At 36.8% G+C, this 19421-nt stretch overlaps 1 protein-coding gene and 1 pseudogene across 4 annotated transcripts in view; one reads left to right on the forward strand and one right to left on the reverse strand.

The window, feature by feature from the left end:
* Positions 1 to 19421, reverse strand: part of GRID2 (glutamate ionotropic receptor delta type subunit 2) — a 1616513-nt gene that overhangs the window by 464053 nt on the left and 1133039 nt on the right. The gene's annotated exons all lie outside the window — the stretch shown is intronic.
* LOC108178032 (large ribosomal subunit protein uL24-like) overlaps positions 1086 to 19421 on the forward strand; it is a 122398-nt pseudogene continuing 104062 nt past the window's right edge.

Consider the following 19421-nt stretch of genomic DNA (forward strand, 5'->3'; position numbering starts at 1 on the left):
AATAGATTGCTAGTTTTCCAATTACATTTTACATTTCACACTTTTTGTAATAATTTATGAATTTTACCATAATCTCTAGCTAAGAATTCACTATAATTTTCACATTTTTTTGGATAAAATATAGCTACTAATTGGGTTGAAGTATTTTTTTTCTTGTTTAAAGACATTACTTATTTTTTTTAAACTGGTTTTAAGAAATTGTGCAGTTTGACAGCCTATAAGAAATTGCTACCTTACAGAATTCCCTTTTGTGCTGAAAAGATGATTTCCCTAAAGTGAAATTGTATTGTTTTCCTCCAAAATAATTCATGGCTTTATAAAGTTTTTACTGTAATCACTGGTGTCTCCTGATAAATTATCCATTCTAATTCAATCAACCTCCTGTTACTCCTTTTCTAATAGATAATAAAACCATTTAGTGGTAACTCAACCTAAGACCCACACCTATGGCATTTAACTGAAGATGTCATTCAATTCATTAGTTCATTGACATTCATCAGCACTCTTCATTGAATGTCCTTTCACCAGCTTACACTTCATCTAACAGTGTTTTTTTAGGCCAACTCAAATTAATTTTGCAATCAAAATTTCAAATGGCATTGTCTCCAGTACTTTGCTAGAAGTCAAGATGCACTCTTTCTATTCCACTCTGCTCATTTACTAAGACTATAAAGCTATCAAAAAAGCAACTGGCTTTCTCTGGCACACTTTGCTCTGCATTAGTCTATCTGTTCTATTTATTTCTTATGGCTGTGCTTTCCTTTCTCGGGTTATTTTAAAATTAGAATGTGTAGCATTTTCAGAATAACGTTTCCCTTTTGTGTTTTCTCAACTCAAGTAAAATTATTAAGAACAAATCAGTCATTTAAAAAGTTCTAAAGAGATCTTTAAATTGAAAAAAAGTACTAAAGACAAAGAGAAGCAGCTGAACTTTGAAGATGACATGAAATTGCAGACTTAATTTAAGGGTGAGCAGGACTGAGATAAAACACCACCTGGCGCTGATACATCTCCACCACACACCCATTTTAATAAGTCCCACCATCTCCCTTAGTGTGGCCATTACTGAACCAGCAGTACCCAATATGCAGTTCAATCCCTTTGTTGACTTCTTACTGACGCAAAAATTGGAAAAGGAATTTCAATGCACTTTCCCACATTTGCAGGAAGACTACCTTCCCTTCTTTCCAAGGAGCAGAGACAGAAGTACAGTGTTGAATCTATGACCATCTGAAAGGATGATGAAGTTCAGGCGATGTGAGGACATGATAAAGGTCATCAAGTTGGCATGGCAGTCCAGGCTTACAGGAAGAAATGTATTATCTACACTGAACAAAGGCAATTGAAAAGGTCAATGGCACGACTGTCCAGGTGAGCATTTACCCCAGCAAGGTGGTTATCACTAGGCTACCACTGGACAAAGTCTGTAGAAAGATTAATGAGTGGAAGAGAAATCCTATCAAGTAGGAAAAGAAAAGGGCAAACGTAAGAAAGAAACAACCAAGAAGATGCAAAGTAAACTAATCTTACCCACAACTATCATTAAAATCTGCTACAATAAAATTCCCTCACAATTTTAACAGACAAAAACTTTTGAGAATGCTAGAAGACCCACCAATCACATTAGAAAAAGTATGTATGTTGTGTTCTAATAAAATTTGAGATGAATTCAAAAGCATATATTTCATCTATATATTTCATTATCTCACATGTTTAACCAAAACAATGCAGATTATCACAGAGACCAGAAATATATCTTGATTCTTTTTACATAATTCCTTGGATTATACCTCATATTCCGGCACAGTAATGTTTTTAAATATACAGAGGGTATTTCATAAAGATCATGGAAAATGTGTATTATAAGAAAGCTATACGTGGATTTCCAATTTTTTGTACCAGAATAAAATCTTCTAATTCCATTTTCCACAAAAGTTTGATGTATTCTTATAAATTTTTATCAGTCATGCACACTATTTTTCAAATTAGCAAAACGAAACTAGAAATATACTTGGAATGTGCACGTACATTACAGCCTCATTGTAGGCCTTTTGTCCCAGGAAAGCAGTAAATTATGGTATGTTATATGAGAGTAATCTTCATCAGTCGCCAGAGCCCTACTACTATCCACGGCCTTCTCAGTTTTTCTTTTACTATAAATATCTGGAGTCTAATACCCAAGAAGGAACCATTACAAGGTTACATAAGTAGGGAGAATTAGATGACTATGGTTTTTATTTATGAAGACTCAGTCACCCAGTGTTAAGTAGTATAAACAAGGTGATGCCTAGAATACATACTCTATCATAATTAGATCACTTAAGTTTAGTAAAACCCAGTCGAAGACACCTAAACATGGAATACCTACTAGATATGCTTAATTTGGCTAAACGTTGACCATGTCAATCTACAGCTTTAGATGTGAGAAACAAAAGCTGATCTCAACTCAGTGGACTATTGGAGCCTCTAACCATGATGACTCATCTGTTGGAAAAATAAAGATTGAACCTAAATATTTTACATAGACACAACTGAAAATTCTGCATCCTAAACAAATGAGAATTGTAACTGGAAGTCTCAGAGGCAAGGCAAACCTCACCTGCATTTACTAAAAGTCTGACTGCACTTACTGAAAGTGTTTTAATTTGATACTGCCAAACAACTCAAGTCCAGGTGAACCATCAGTGGAGAAACAAGACAGGACAGATGGAGAAGGAAGGAAAAATAAAAAGATGACCTGATAAATGAGGGCCAGAGAGCAAAAAGGGAAAACTGCATAATAAAAATTAAAAGTCAGAAGTAGTAAGAATATAAATGACATATCATTATTATTCAATCAGTGACATAATGAATGAATTTTTAAAGTCTTAGGAGGAGAAGAGATCAAAGGAAAAAAATAATGAGAAATATGACTTATGGCAAAAGAAACACAATCTAAAACTCGGGCTTTTCCAGAAGAAACTAGATCAATAACAACAGATTCAATATTTATGGAAACAATAGAAAAAATTTTTTTTCTAATCCAAGAAAGATAATTTATATATAAAAATAGCTCACTAAATCACAGGCAACACTGAACTTTTAAGAAGCCCATTTGTATCACAAATCTATTGATTACTTTTTAATTCCTAATAAAATTTTTCTACATTCATTCAAGCATAAAAACAAATTATTTATGAAGAAACAAAAATAGATTTATAAAAAGCTAGCTTCATTATTCTTAGCAGAAAAATCAGATGAAAATGCATATATATGTTTTCATATTTTTTAGCAAAAAAATCCTTCAAGAATGCAAATTTGTTATTCATGAGAAAAAGCAAATGCAAAAATATTCCCAAATTGCAATGAATAAAAACACATATTTTTTCATGTTTTCCTTTGAAAAGAAAATTCAGTTGAGATTACTGTGAGATGAGGAATCAAAATCCAGAGCTGAACAGAAATTATAGAACAATAAAGAATTGGTTGAGAAGTTGGAGGAAATTACATAAATGAAGCTACATCTTTGAAAATATCAATATTTGTGAAATATTTTATTCAAGAGAAAAATTCTTGAAATATAATTTAGATGATTATGTATATTTTCTATCAACTAATATTTTAGTCTAAAAATAAATTTAGAAGTGAGAAAATGAAGAGGAGGTAAAGGGATATCATAATTTTTGCAAATGAAAAGAGACAGGAACAACTGTTTTGGTTTTGATTTTTGTAATGAAGTACATTACTTTATGCATATGTTCAATCACTTAAATATTTCCATAGGTAAACTAAAAACAGGATTCATGCATTTTAAGTCACAAAAGAGATAAACACATTGCTAAAAAGAGAACACTGGAGCATGCTTGTACAAATAACAGAAAAGTCAAGAATCAAGGACAAAATACACAAATAATAATGGAGGTATACTGATTTATATGAACTAGATTTCCAGTCTCTGCTTAGGATGCAGATATCTAGAAAGACAATACGTCCCTTGTTATCAAGAAAACAATCCAGATAATCTATAAAATCATAACTATTCTCAACCTTGTCATAGAGATGAAATAGCAGTGCAGCCTGCTTATCGGCAACACAAGGAAATTCAAGCTTCTCCAAGGACAAAGAGGGTCAGGAGTGCTGGCTGGCTTCACTGGAGCAGAGTGTGAGAGGGTCATGAGTCATTATAAAACCAGGGAAGGGTCTGCTAATTTTTAAGATTAACTGCCTAACCCAAGTGTGGGCTTGCATGAGAGTGCAGCACTTACTGAGAGGACAGCATAAGAGACATCTCACAAGAGTGGACAACTTATGGGAGTCACAGGCACAAAAGGCAATGTGCACCTAACTCGTAGGCTTTTTTTTTTTTTTTTTTCAAATGCTTTACCACATGTTGACAAGAGAAACAATGTAGAATACTTCTGTTAGTGATGAAGGCCCAGAAGGAGAAGCAGCTTCTATCATGGGAAAAGGTTAAAACCTCACCTACCTCTTTCTTCTCTATATGTGTTAGAAAAAAAAAAAAAAGCCTTAAGCCATTGTAGGAGGGGAAGCAAATCCTGTGGTTCCAGGGCACAGATGAAAACTCACTGAAACTGGGAGAAGATAAAAGAAAAAAAAAATCCCAACCATTCTAGAAAGGTGAAATTTCTCTCTGGAGTAAGACCTACCAAATAGCTAAGGGAATGTTTGTCTGCCATGATGGGGTAGGAAGATACTAGGAAAACCACACCTTCAGTCCAGGGACAGTTTCTTTGTCCATGCCTCAGCCACTGCCTCCTATACCTCTACTACCTCAAGCATAAACTAAAAAATAACAGCTCTCTACCATGGAGGAATATGTGACAGAGAAAATGCACTCACCCAGGTAGAGGCTCATAGGAAAACTTAACATTGAGTGCCAGTAGAATGTCTCTGCAGTGACCCAACCCCTAACATAAGTATTAGATTTCAGGAAAAGACTTGATGCTTATGGTACCTGATTGTAACAAACAACATCTATTCCTAGGCTTTCAGACTATTAGCCCCAGTGTCTGCTATCATTATATAATGTCCTAGTTTCACTCAAAAATCATAAAGAACATTAAAAAAGAAAACATACACATTATTAGGAAATCAATCACCAACCAGATGCAGATATGATGTGGATACTTGATGTAAAAGATAGGATATTTAAAATAACCATGACATATTGTTTAATCATCTGCAACTATTATAATATTGACTGTATATGGCTGAAACAGATTTTTTTATTTGCTTATTGTTTATAGTCCTTGCTTATGTTCCTGATGAACTATGTTGTTTGTACCTTTAACTTGTTGAGCTTTTTATTTAGTGGAGTATTATGCTTTTGACCATACTGTAAATTAAAATGTTACCTCTGGAGACTTCTAAGGTGGTGGAGCAGGGAAGGATCTTAATGCTCTAGTCTAGAAGATAGTTAAAAAAAGTAGAGAGAGTGCAGTATCAGGGAAGAGTTAGGGATAAACGTCAGAGGAAACTCTATGCAAATTAGAGGGACATAGTGGACCTATGTGGAGGGTGTGGATGTCCACAACTCAGGACTCCAGTAGCTTAGAGCTTCTGCACCAGCATTGGAGAATGAGGTGAGACCAGACTGCAGCAACCCAAGCCATTGGCAATAAAGCTACAGGAAGAGCCTAGAGGGAACCCAGCTTGGAGCCCCATGGGGGATAGTGTACCTGCCAAACTAGAGAAGAAAAAAAAATAAAGAGAGATGCATGTTTCTCCCCATCACCCTGCAATGGCTTCCTGTAAGAAGCCTATAGAGCAGGCGCCGTTTTGGACATACCTAACAGCTCTGCCAGCTCGTGTGCATGCCCAACAACCAGCTGAGACAAGATTCCTGACTCTGGTGGGGAGAACTAACAGGGGGCTGCATGCTTGTGACTGTGGGAGGCAGGACACAGGTGTGCTGTGATTGTGAAGAAAACTGAGGCTGTGGGAGGGCTCATGGTGTGGCTGGGACTTTGTGCAGTTACTGTGGGAGACTTCACATGCTCAGGGCTCCCTGGCTACCTGGTTAGGGACATTGCTGGGGAATCTGAGCTTACACTGAGGACTGTGCAGATCCTTTGTTGGTCCATGGGGCAGAGCAGACAAATATTATACCTACTGGGGCTAGTGCTCAGGAACTGGTCTCCTTTGAGGAGAGGAGCTCAGCTGAGTAGAATAAACCTCCCCTCTGATTAAAAAAAAATGGAGATTTATAGCCCCAAACCTGGGTGTGTCACCTTAGACATTCCTTCACCCTGGAGAACTGAACAGAGCTCCCTGGCCGTACACACTATATGCCTCCAGATCATCACTGAAAGCAAACACTCCACTAATCTGCAGAGACATATACAAAGATAAATGCCCCCACAGTGGAAAAACAAGAAACCAATGAATATCTCCATAAATACCAAATAACAAATGCACCAAATCAAGAAATAAGAATAAGGATGACAACATGATGCCCCAAAAGAACACAACACTTCAATACTAGATTGTGAAGATGACGAGATAGAAGAAATGTCAGAAATGGAATTCAAAAAATTGAAGATTATATAAAAGTAATCAGAAGAAAATGCACAAACTACTTAAATCCATACATGACATGATAAAAAAAATTTCTCCCAAGAAATTGTGATCTAAAAGAGAAATCAAAATGAAATGAAAAATTCAATAGAGCAAATAAAAAATGCAGTGGAAAGCCTTAACAATAGAATCAGTGAAGCAGGAGAAAGAATATCCAACTTAGAAGACAAAGTACAGGAAATTAAATAGTCAGACCAAGAACAAGAAGAGAAAATTAGAAAACTAAAAAACACTGTTGGAAATTTATAGGATACCATCAAATGACCCAACATATAGGTTCTAGGAGTATCTAAAGGTGTGGAAAGAGAGGAAGGATTAGAAGGCCTTTGTAGTGAAATAATACCAGAAAACTTCCCTAATTTGGAGAAGGAAAGGGACATCCAATTACAGGAAGTACCTAGAACCCCTAATAGACATGACCAGAAAAGATCTTCACCAGGACACTTTGTAATCAAACTCACTGCAGTAAAACATAAAGAAAAGTTTCTAAAATGTGCATGAGAGAATATTATTTTCAGAGGATCTCCAATTATACCCACAGTGGAATTTTCATCAGACATCATACAGGCTAGGAGGGAATGCTGAGATACATTCCAAGTCTTAAGAGAAAAAAACTGTCAACCCAGAATACTATACCCTGAAAAACTCTCATTAATGAACGAAGGTGAAATAAAGACCTTCCATGACAAACAGAAATTGAAAGATTATGTCACCACCTGTCCAGCCCTGCAGAAGAAGCTTAAGGATGTGCTGCACACAGATACACAGAAACATGGTCATCACTATGAAAGAAAGCAAAAGAAGAAACATTCCCAGTAAAATTACAAAAGAAATCCAAAGTAAAAAAATAGAGACATTTTTGGAAATATGGAGGACAAAGTTCTTACTTATCAATAGTCACCTTGAGGGTAAATGGCATCAACTCTCCAGTTAAAAGACACAGACTGGCTGAATGGATTAAAAAACAAAACCCGTCTATTTGCTGCCTACAAGGAACACATATCACCAACATAGATGCCCACAGACTAAAAGTGAAAGGATGGAAAAAAGAGATTCCATGCTAACAGAAACCATAAAAAGAGCAGATGTAGTCATCCTAAAATCAGACAAAATAGATTTTAACATAAAAACGTTAAAAGAGACAAAGAAGGGCACTATATAATGATGAAGGGATCAATTCAACAGGAAGAAGTCACTATTATAAATGTATATGCACCTAATTACAAGGCACCTGGCTATTTTAAAAAATTTTAAGGGATCTAAAGGGAGACATAGACTCCCATACAAAGTAATGGGGGACTTCAATACCCTACTTTCAGCAATGGACAGATCAAGCAGACAGAAAATCATTAAGGAAACACCAGAGTTAATTGACACTATAAACCAAAAGGACTGAACTGATATCTACAAAGCTTTTCATCCTATAGGTGCAGAATACACATTCGTCTCAACAGTGTATGTAACTTTATCTAGGTTAGAGCACATACTGGACCATGAAGCAAGTCTCATCAAATGGAAAAACGCTGAAATCATACCATGCATCTTCTCTGACCACTATGGAATGAAGCTGGAAATCAACAACTCAAGAATCTCTAGAGCATAGGCAAACACATGGATACTGAACAACACGCTCCTGAATGAACACTGGGTCATAGAAGAAATTAAAAGAGAAATCAAAAAAATTCTAGAAACAAATGAAGATGACAATACAATATATCAGAATATATGGGACACAGCAAAAGCAGTGTCAAGAGGAAAGTTTATAGCAATTGGTGCCTACATCAAGAAATTGGAAAGGCACCAAATAAGTGAGATATCAATACATTTCAAGGATCTAGAAAACAATAGCAAACCAAACCCAAAACTAGTAGGAGAAAGAAATAATTAAAATTAGAGAAGAAATCAACAACATTGAAACCAAAAAAATACAAACGATCAGCAAAATGAAGAGCTGGTTTCTTGAAAAAATAAACAAAATTGACACACCATTGGACCAACTAATGAAAACAAGGAGAGAAAAGATCCAAATCAATAAAATTAGAGATGAAAAAAGAAATGTAACAAGAGACACCACAGAAATAAAAAATCATCAGAAGTTACTATATAGAGCTCTATGCCAACAAACTGGGAAACCTAGAAAAAATGGGTAGATTACTGGAAACACAAAACCTACCTAAATCGAGCCATTAAGATACAGAAAACCTAAACAGATCCATGACCAAGATGGAAACTGAATCAATAATAAAGACCCTCCCAAGAAAGAAAAGCCCAGGACTAGATGGCTTCACTGCTGAATTCTACCAGACATTTAAAAAGAACTAACTCAAGATCTTCTTGAGCTATTCAAAACAATTGAAAGGGAGGGAATCCTCTCAAATTCTTTCTATGAAGCCAGCATCACCTTAATTCTTAAACCTGAGAAAGATGCACCAGAGAAAAAGAAATACAGACCAATTTCTCTGATAAACACAGACACAAAAATCCTCAACAAAATCCTAGCCAATCAAACCCAACAATACATCAGAACCATCATCCACCCAGACAATGTGGGATTTATCCCTGGTATGCAGGGATGCTTCAACATTCACAAATCAATCAATGTAATACATCACATTAACAAACTGAAGAACAAAAACTATATTATTATCTCAATAGATACAGAAAAAGCATTGATAAAATACAACATCCTTTCATGATGAAAACTCTAGCAATTGGGTATATAAGGAACATTCCTCAACACAATCAAGGCAATTTATGACAAACCCATGGCCAGCATCCTATTGAATGGGGAAACATTGGAAGCATTCCCACTGAGATCCGGTACCAGACAAGGAGGCCCACTCTCACCATTGCTATTCAATATAGTCCTGGAAGTTTTAACCAGAGTTATTAGGCAAGAAAAAGAAATCAAGAGGATATAAATTAAAAAGGAGGAATTCAAACTACCCCTATTTGCAGATGTCATGATTCTATGTATAGGGGACCCAAAAAGACTCTACCAAGAGACTATTGGAACTCATAGAGGAGTTTGGTAAAGTAGCAGGATATAAAACCAATACACAAAAAACAATACCCTTTGTATACACAGATAATGCTGTGGCTGAGAAAGAACTTCTAAGATCAATCCCATTCCCAATGGCTACAAAAAAATCAAATAACTTGGAACAAATTTAACCAAGGATGTCAAAGATCTCTACGATGAGAATTATAAAACATTAAAGAAATAAATAGAAGATACAAAAAAATAGAAAAATCTTCCATGTTCATGTATTAGAAGAATCAACATAATCAAAATTTAGATTCAATGTGATACCAATCAAAATACCAAAAACATTCTTCTCAGATATAGAAAAATGATGCTGAAACTCATTGAATAGATAAAGCAATCTCATACAACAAAAACAAAGCTCGAGGCATCACAATACCAGATTTCAAGACATTCTTCAGGGCAGTTATAATCAAATCAGCCTGGTACTGGTACAAAAACAGATAGACTAATGGAACAGAATAGAAATGCTAGAAATCAATCCAAGCATATACAACCAACTTTTATTTGACCAAGGACCTAAAACCTGGAGCAAGGATAGTCTCTTCAACAAATGGTGCTGGGAAAACTGGATTTCCACATTCAGAAGTATGAAGCAAGACCCCTACGACACACCTTACTCAAAAATCCTCTCAGCATGGATTAAAGATCTATCTAAGACACAACAACATAAAATTATTAGGGAACATTGGGGAAACCTTGCAAAACATTGGCACAAATAGTGTTTGGAAAAGACCCCATTGGGGCCAGCGCCATGGCTCACTTGTTTAATCCTCTGCCTGCAGCGCCGGCTTCCCATAGGGGTGCCAGGTTCTAGTTCTGGTTGCTCCTCTTCCAGTCCAGCTCTCTGTTGTGGCCCAGGAAGGCAGTGGAGGATGGACCAAGTGCTTGGGCCCCTGCACCCGCATGGGACATCAGGAGGAAGCACCTGTCTCCTGGCTTCGGATCGGTGCAGTGTGCTGGCTGTAGTGGCCATTTTGGGGGGTGAACCAACGGAAGGAAGACCTTTCTCTGTGTCTTTCTCTCTCACTGTCTAACTCTGCCTGTCAAAATAACAACAACATAAAAGACCCCATAGACACAAGCAATCAAAGCCAAAATTAACAGATCAAATTACATCAAATTGAAAAGGTTCTGTACTACAAAAGAAATAAGAAAGTAAAGAGGCAACCAACAGAATGGGAGAAATTATTTGCAAACTATGCGACTGATAAAGAATTAATAAGCAGAATATACAAAAAGACCAAGAAACTCCACAATAACAAAACAAACAACTCGGTTTAGAAATGGGCAAAGGGCTTAAACAGACATTTTTCAAAAGAGGAAATCCAGATTGCCTACAAACACATGAAAAAACGTTCAGGATCACTAGTCTTCAGGGCAATGCAAATCGAAACCACAATGAGGTTTCACTTCACCCCAGTTAGAATGGCTGTCATACAGAAATCAAAAACAACATACGCTAGCAAGATGTAGGGAAAAGGCACCCTAATTCACTCTTGGTGGGAATGTAAACTGATAAAGCCAGTATGGAAAACAGTATGGAGATACCTCAGAAATTGTATATAGACCTATCATATAACCCAGCCATCCCACGCCTGGGAATTTACCCAAGGGAAATGAAATCAGTAAATAAGAATGTAAACCTGTACCTCCGTGTTTACTGCAGCTCAATTCACAGTAGCTAAGACATGAAATCAACATAAATGCCCATCAACCAAAGACTAGATAAAGATATTATGGGATATGTACACTATGGGATACTACACAGCAGCAAAAAATAATGACATCTGGTCATTTGCAACAAAATGGCTGAATCTGGAATACATCATACTTAGTGAAATAAGCCCCAAAGGGACAAATATCACATGTTCTCCCTGACCTGTGAAAACAGAGCACCTTATGCAAAATCTGTATAAGTGAAATTGATACTTTTAGAAGGGATGACTTGAGTGGCCCTTGTCTTGACTGTTGAGGAAAATTTTTGTTGTTGTTGTTGTTGTTTTTTTGATAATATTTTTTGAACACTTAACATAGGGTTAATCATATGTGTATTAAATCAATTGACGTTGGATCTCATTAGAAAATAAGAGTGGGAATAAGAGAGGGATGAGGAGCTTTGTAACTATAAAGCTGTATAGTTCTGCATACATTCCTACAGACTTACATCTAAGGGTATAGTTTATTTTTTTTAAAGATTTTATTTATTTCTTTGTGATTCAGAGTTAACAGACAGCGAGAGGGGGAGACAGAGAGAAAGGTCTTCCTTCTGTTGGTTCACTCCCCAAATGACTGCAACAGCCGGAACTACACCAATCCAAAGCCTCGAGCCAGGCACTTCTTCCTGGTCTCCCACGTGGGTTCAGGGGCCCAAAGACCTGGGCCATCTTCTACTGCTTTCCCAGGCCATAGCAGAGAGCTGGACTGGAAGTGGAGCAGCCAGGACTCGAACCAGTGCCCCATGTGGGATGCCAGCACCACAGGCAGAGGATTAACCTACTGCGCCACGGCGCCAGCCCAAGGTATAGTTTAAAAACTTGCCTTGGGAACCCAAATCCCATTAAGCTGGCTGGCCAAAATTCCATCTTAATTGTTAAAGTGATCACATTAAGTGTTAAAGTGATTATATAAATAGGATCAAATGTCTGGTAATAATAATAGATATAAATAAAAAGGAGACAATGTTCCAACATTAGAAGCAGCCAACACAGCAGACTCATAGAATGACATTCGCTCTAAGTAACAATGACCTCAGAATTGCCCTTAAGACATCTTGGTCTGGCTGAAAAGCCCATGAGAGTATTTCAGGCATGGAAAGCCAAGAAACTGTGGCAAAAATTTTCTACATGAAGGATCTCTGTGAGTGAGACCCTAGTAGAAAGAAGTCATCATCAAAGCAAGATGTACTTTTCTCTGAAGGGAGGAAAGAACTTGCACTTTGCTTATGTATGGCTTGTTTAAATACTGACAGAGTTTGTTGATTCAAAAGGCTTCCATGGCCTTGACAGCTCATGTGAAGAGCCTAGGGTGGTCACTGACGTCATACATAAGAGTGTTAATTGTTAAATTAACAACAAGCGTCACTGTGCACTAACTTCCTATGCAGGACCTCTGTCCTCAATGAGTTGTATTTTGAGAGTTAACTGTAAAAGTTGCTCTCAGTTTGTGTGTGTGTGCAAATTGTTGAAATCTTTATAGTTTTTCTTCTGTGTACAAAGTTAATTGAAAATTAATCTTAATGGAGAATGGGATTGGCAAGGGGAGAGGGAAGAGCAGGTGGAGTGGGAGTGTGGGTACAGTGGGAAGAATTCAATATTCCTTAGGTTATACTTATGAAATTTGTATTCAATAAATAAAAGCTATCTTCGGAAAAAAATTTTAAAAATTACCTCAAACATAAAAATAAGACGTAATAACCATGACTTATATGATGAATCCTCCAGTGGAAAAACTGCACAGCCTTCACACATAGATGAGGGATTTCAGCATGGAAATGGACGCCATCAGAAAGAATCTAATGGTGTCTTGGAAACCACCACCACCACCATTATCCTCATCCTTATCATCACAAAGAATATATCTTTGATGGGCTTATTAGTAGCTTAGCATGGAAAGAGTCAGTGAACTTATTGAGCATATCCCTGGAGAAGCAATAGAGTATGGTTGTTTACAACAGAACAGAACAGAACAGAACAAAACAAAACACCAGTTTGGAGTCAGACATCTTTGGTTCAGTTTTAGTGGAGTTAATTATTAAGCTTTGTGACTGAGCAACTTGCCTATATTTCCCACGTCTTAACTTTCTCAGTCAATGGCATGATAAGAATAATAGTGACCTTGCACAGTTCTATGAGAGCTAACTTAATTATTCCATGTCAGTCAGCAGTTATGTATGTCCCAGGGAAGCGTCAATAAGCATAAACTGCTTAGTGAAAAAGTTGAAATAAGTCAGTATAGCATTAGTGACATCAGATAAATAAAACTTGAAGAAAAATCATTAAATGTAGTAAAATGTTAACACAGCCCAAGTAGATGAAATTTTAACCACTGAAAATAACACAAATATCTTAGAAATACAGAGTCTCAATGAAATACAGACAAGGAGAAATACAAGGAGAAATACAAAAATATACATGGGACCCCAAAATTTTAAATGTCACTAGTTATCTCCTATAGCTTACAACACATACAATAAATAGAAAAATATTATAATTGATATAACTGAATTTCTAATGACCAAACATGTTATATATCTCACGGAAAATACAGTATTATTTAAGCATCCATGGAACGCTGGCCTTGTGTGAGAATGCAGAGCACCTGTAAGTATTCTGAAAATTTAAATGAGGAAAAATACAGAGATAAGTGGGATAGTTCATATTTTCTGACTAAAGCATGTTAATGCTAGAAATTAATAACAGATATTCTCTTTTTTAATTTTTTTTTTATTTTTGACAGGCAGAGTGGAGAGAGAGAGAGAGAGAGAGAGAGAGAAAGGTCTTCCTTTTGCCGTTGGTTCACCCTCCAATGGCCGCCGCAGCTGGCGCGCTGCAGCCGGTGCACTGCACTGATCTGAAGGCAGGAGCCAGGTGCTTCTCCTGGTCTCCCATGGGGTGCAGGGCCCAAGGACTTGGGCCATCCTCCACTGCACTCCTGGGCCATATCAGAGAGCTGGCCTGGAAGAGGGGCAACTGGGACAGAATCCAGCACCCCAACCGGGACTAGAACCTGGTGTGCCGGTGCCGCAAGGCCGAGGATTAGCCTATTGAGCCACGGTGCTGGCCTAATAACAGATATTCTCTTACAAAGTACTAGTAGGAGACAGGTTTTTTGTATAGCAGTTAAGAAATGGTTACGAATGTTTACATCCCATATTGGAGTGCCTGGGTTTGAGTCCTGGTTCTGCTATGAATTACAACTTCCTATTAATGCATATCCAGGGAATCAGCAGGAGATGGCTCCAGTTCTTGTGTCACTGCCGCCATGTGTGAGCACTGAATTGGGTGTCTGGCCCTGGCTCAGCCTTGCCTACCACCTTGCTATGGAGAGCATTTAGAAAGTAAACCAGCAGATGGATGAGCTCTGCCTTACTCTGCATTTCAAACAAAATGACAAACAAACAAAAATTTAAAAAGCAAAAAAAAAAAAAAAAACTAATAATTTTCTTTATTAAAGAATGCTTATTTATTTGAAAGGCAGAGATAAATGATGGGTGGATGGATGGATGGATGGATAGATAGATACATAATCTTCCATCTGCTGGTTCACTCTCCAAATTGTCACAATAGCTAGTGCTGGCCCAAGCCAAAGCCATGAGCCAGGAACTCCATCCGCTTCTCCCTCTTGGGTGGCAAGTGCCCTAGTACTTGGGTCACTTGCCGCTTTCTTAGGTACATTGGCAGGAAGCTGGATCAAAAGTGGAGCAGCACAAGATAAGTGCCATCCTTGAGTTCTTCTTTAAAGACAATTAAGTTTCTAAAAGGAAAGAATGGGGAAGAAGGAAGGGGAAAAAAAAGAGAAATCACCTTTGAGAAGCAGTAACATAGAGCAACCCTTGTCTAGACTGTTGAGGAACATTTCTCTTAATTTTTTAATTCCATTCTTTTTTTTTCTTTGTTTCTTTTTCTTTCTCCCACTAAACAGAAAGGAAGGGGGAAGAGGAGATGGTGGGGGGAGGGTGGGTTACAGGGGGAAGAATTACTATGTTCCTAATGTTGCATTTATGAGATACATACAAATAAAAAAAAGTGGAGGAGCCAAGACTCAAACTATGGTTGATGCTTCAATCTGAGATGCCAGCATCACAGGCAGTGGCTTACTTAACCTGCAGTGCCAAATGCCAGCCACGAGGAGATTTCAGCGAAGCTTGTAACCAAAGAAATAACTGATACAAAGGATATCTCACATGTTCAGAAACATTGGCATTGCATGTCAGCACTCATAGGGCACAGCCAAACTAACCAGAGACGAATGTTTAAGTAATCTGATAGTATTTCTACTAAAGACAACAGAATTAAAATAAATGAACAAAATAGTCCATTCATGCAACATGAAAGATAGTAAATATCAAATGGAATACATAAAAGTGAAAGAGCAAAAAGAAATGAAATAAATTAAAAAGAAACACTATTGTAAATATAGAATTGGTTCTTTAAATTGTTGGTAAAATGGGCATGTTTCTTATGAGACCAGTTAAGGATGTGAAAGATGAGCAAAACAAAACAATTTAAGCAATAAAATATTATGCTAAAAATATTTTTTTCACTAAGGAATGAATTTCTGCTAATGAATTTGAAAATCTTCACATATGGATTATATTCTCTCTGAAGGTTTATAGAGTCAACATTTTCTTTAGAAAAACACGTGGGAACTGAACTGGGGACAGATAATTGCTGTACTATCTAAGGTACTTCAGAAAGTAAAAGTCATATTTTCAGGGGAAGCTTGACTGCATCCTTCGCCCCAAGTGTTTGCACCTCTCTGTTTACGCTCTTTGGCAGTACTCCCCCATGTTGATGCTGGGCGTGCCTATGCCATGTGCTTAGCAAGATGAGCAGTGGCAAATCTAACACAAGCAGAAGCATTAAAAGGCACCTGTATGGTTAAACTTTCTGTCCTGGAACGAGAACGCCCCTGACCTTGATGGTGAAGGGATGTGAGAGACATATGAAAGAGAGATGTCGTATTCTAGATCAGCACTCTCTCAGGTGACCTGTCAGCCTTCCCACTGAGATGAGCCAAGCTGATCCAGATTAACAGAACCAACCAGTTAACCCCAGATTTATAAGTAGTAAGTGTCTGCTGTTTTAAACTACTAATTTAGGGATGGTCTCTTACACAGTATTATTATGGCAATAGCTAACTAGTATTTTTCCCAGTTGTTAAACACAACCAATATTAACCAGGCATCAAGCCCCTGACATAAATAACAGAAAACATGGGGCAGGCGCTGTGGCATAGTGGGCAAAGCCACTGCCTGCAGTGCCGGCATCCCATATGAGCGCCCATTCAAGTCCTGGCTGCCCCACTTCCGATCCAGCTCTCTGCTATGGCCTGGGAAAGCAGTAGAAGATGGCCCAAATCCTTGGGCCCCTGCACCCATGTGGGAGACCTGGAAGAAGCTCCTGGCTCCTGGCTTCAGATCAGCCCATCTCCGGCTGTTGGAGCCATTTGGGGAGTGAACCAGCAGATGGAAGATGTCTCTCTGTCTCTCCCTCACTCGCTCTCTGCAATTCTGCCTTTCAAACAAATAAACAAATCTTTTAAAAAAAAACACACACACAAAACAGAAAATTAATCTCCATGTTGATTAAAGGAGAAAAACTAATCTTAGACATTGAAATACAGTTTGATAAGTATGATCTTGTCTTTATACTTAATTTAAAGTTGAAGTGTAATTCTTTATCTTACTAATAATTACTGTTAAAAAACTATCAATATTATGCTGAAGCAATTCTCATTAAAATTAGGAACAAAACAATAAAGTCTTTATTTGATATTTTAAAAGTAATCACTAATGATTTTAGTTAAGAAACAAAATAAGAAGAAGATATTTAAAATAGGAACTGAAGTCTTCATTTCTTATTGAGGATATAATTGTCTACCAAGCATATCCAGAAAGCTGGTGACCTCCTTCTAAATGAGAGGATGAAACAAATTAAAGATGTCAATTTACTCAGAAGTTGATCTGAAACTTTGGTAGATGTTCAATGAAAAAATCTTAAAATGTTACTAAAAGCATTAAATAATTCTTAATTCCTCTAGAATAAAAATGAATAATAGAGGCTGGCCCTGTGGCACAGTGGGCTAACCCTCTGTCTGTGGGGCTGGCATCCCATATGCGTGCTGGTTCTAGTCCTGGTTGCTCCTCTTCTAATTGTGCTCTCTGCTATGTCCTAGGAGGATAGTGGAGGATCGCCCAAGTGCTTGGGCCTCTGTACCCAGGTGAAAGACCAGAGGAAGCTCCTGGCTCTGAGCTTTGGATTGGCCCAGCTCTGGCTGTAGCTGTTATTTGGGGAGTGAACCAGTGGATGGAACACCTCTCTGTTTCTCCCTCTATCTGTAACTCTCTATAACCTCTCAAATAAATAAATACAATCTTCAAAACAATGAATAATAAGGAATATTTTGAAAAATAGAGTAATCCTATCAATGCTGTAATTACAATACATTAAGTTTATGTAATAAAAAACTTTGTATTATTCATGTTAGACTAGCTCAATAAAACAAAATAGCAAAAGCACAAAGTGAGTTTTTATATATGAAAATATGGACAAAAAGAATTATTCAGAAAATGATATTTGAACCACGAAGTTGTACAAATAACATAAAGTTAGGTGCCATAGTTTGAACAAGATTTAGCTCCTGACCACATACAGACACTTAAACCCCAAGATCATAAGTTAATGGCACTGGAAGGGTGGAAACTTAATCTAATCATTGTGTGTAGAAAGTGGGCCCAGGAAGAAGACCCCTGGATGGTAGCTCCCAAGAGAAGCTTGGTCCTCCGTGTCAGGCTGGGCCCAGCCTCACTCCCTGCTTATCAGCTTGCTAAGGGATCTTTCCTGTGTACTAGAGTTGTAGCCATTCTCATCCATGGTGCTCATCCTCTGCTGAGGCTAAGATGGGGCCATCTGATTGTGGCTATGAACTTCTCAAACCAGGAGCCAAGACAAACTTCTTTCCTCTGTGAGTAGCTTGTCTGAGGTATTTTATCCTAGTAATGAAAAGCTGCCTAGTATTTTAGGTTCCTGCTTCACACTTACATCAACATAACCCAGGTGTTTTAAATGTTTAAATGAAAACATTTTAATATAAACTATATTCCTGCAGAAGAACATGAAAGATTATATTTACATAAACTTGGAGACTGAAATGAAGACATTTCTAAATATGACAGCTACAGTAGAAACTAAAAAAGGAACGATCAATAGGTTGATTACATAAAATATTCAAAAGTTTTTGGTATTGCAAATAGCAGTACAGGAATGATTTAAAGATAAATGAAAAATTGGGGATATTTTTAATATAGATGGCCACAGAAAATTTTATTTTGAATATATAAAAATTCCCTCAAAATAAGATAAATTAGAGCAAAATATTCAGTGACATCAACAAAGAAAAGCATAATAAAGCAATATTATATATTATATATACTTATATGTAAAAATATACCACTTTTACCTCTTAGATTAGTAAAATTTAAAAAGAATGAAAATAGTTTGATCTGAGATATTTTCTTTCTTTACCAGTGAGAGAGTAAATTATTATAACTCATGTTACCAAAAAACTAATTTGATCCCAAAATTCTAGATACAATATGCCTTATAAAAGTACTTTGATAACAGCCTATACATATGGATCTACATACTCAAAACTACTTATATTAATGGAAATATTAAAGTCAACTTTAATACCTGAGAATAAAAAAGCCAGTTATTTTATGGTATAGTCTTATAGTGAAATGTTCTGCTTTAAAATAAAAATATACACAGGAAGATATTAATATTTATTGAGATGAAAAATATTCATGGGATGATAAATGAAAATAACTGCAAAATTATATGAAAGATTGACTGCTCAAAAATATGGACAAAGACAATAATATATCAAAGTTTTAAAAATTGAATTTCAGTGATTTCTCTTTTTGTATTACTTTTTCATTTACACATTGTACTTTGTAAAAAATTGCAGTTATAGATTATTTTTGTACATGATTAGAAAGAGTATACAACATACAAAAGCATGAGTGATGGCCAAAGTTTTCACAACTGTTAAATACATTTCCTTAAAATGCCAT

This window comes from Oryctolagus cuniculus, chromosome 8 (assembly GCF_964237555.1).
Source record: "Oryctolagus cuniculus chromosome 8, mOryCun1.1, whole genome shotgun sequence".
Taxonomy (NCBI): Eukaryota; Metazoa; Chordata; class Mammalia; order Lagomorpha; family Leporidae; genus Oryctolagus; species Oryctolagus cuniculus.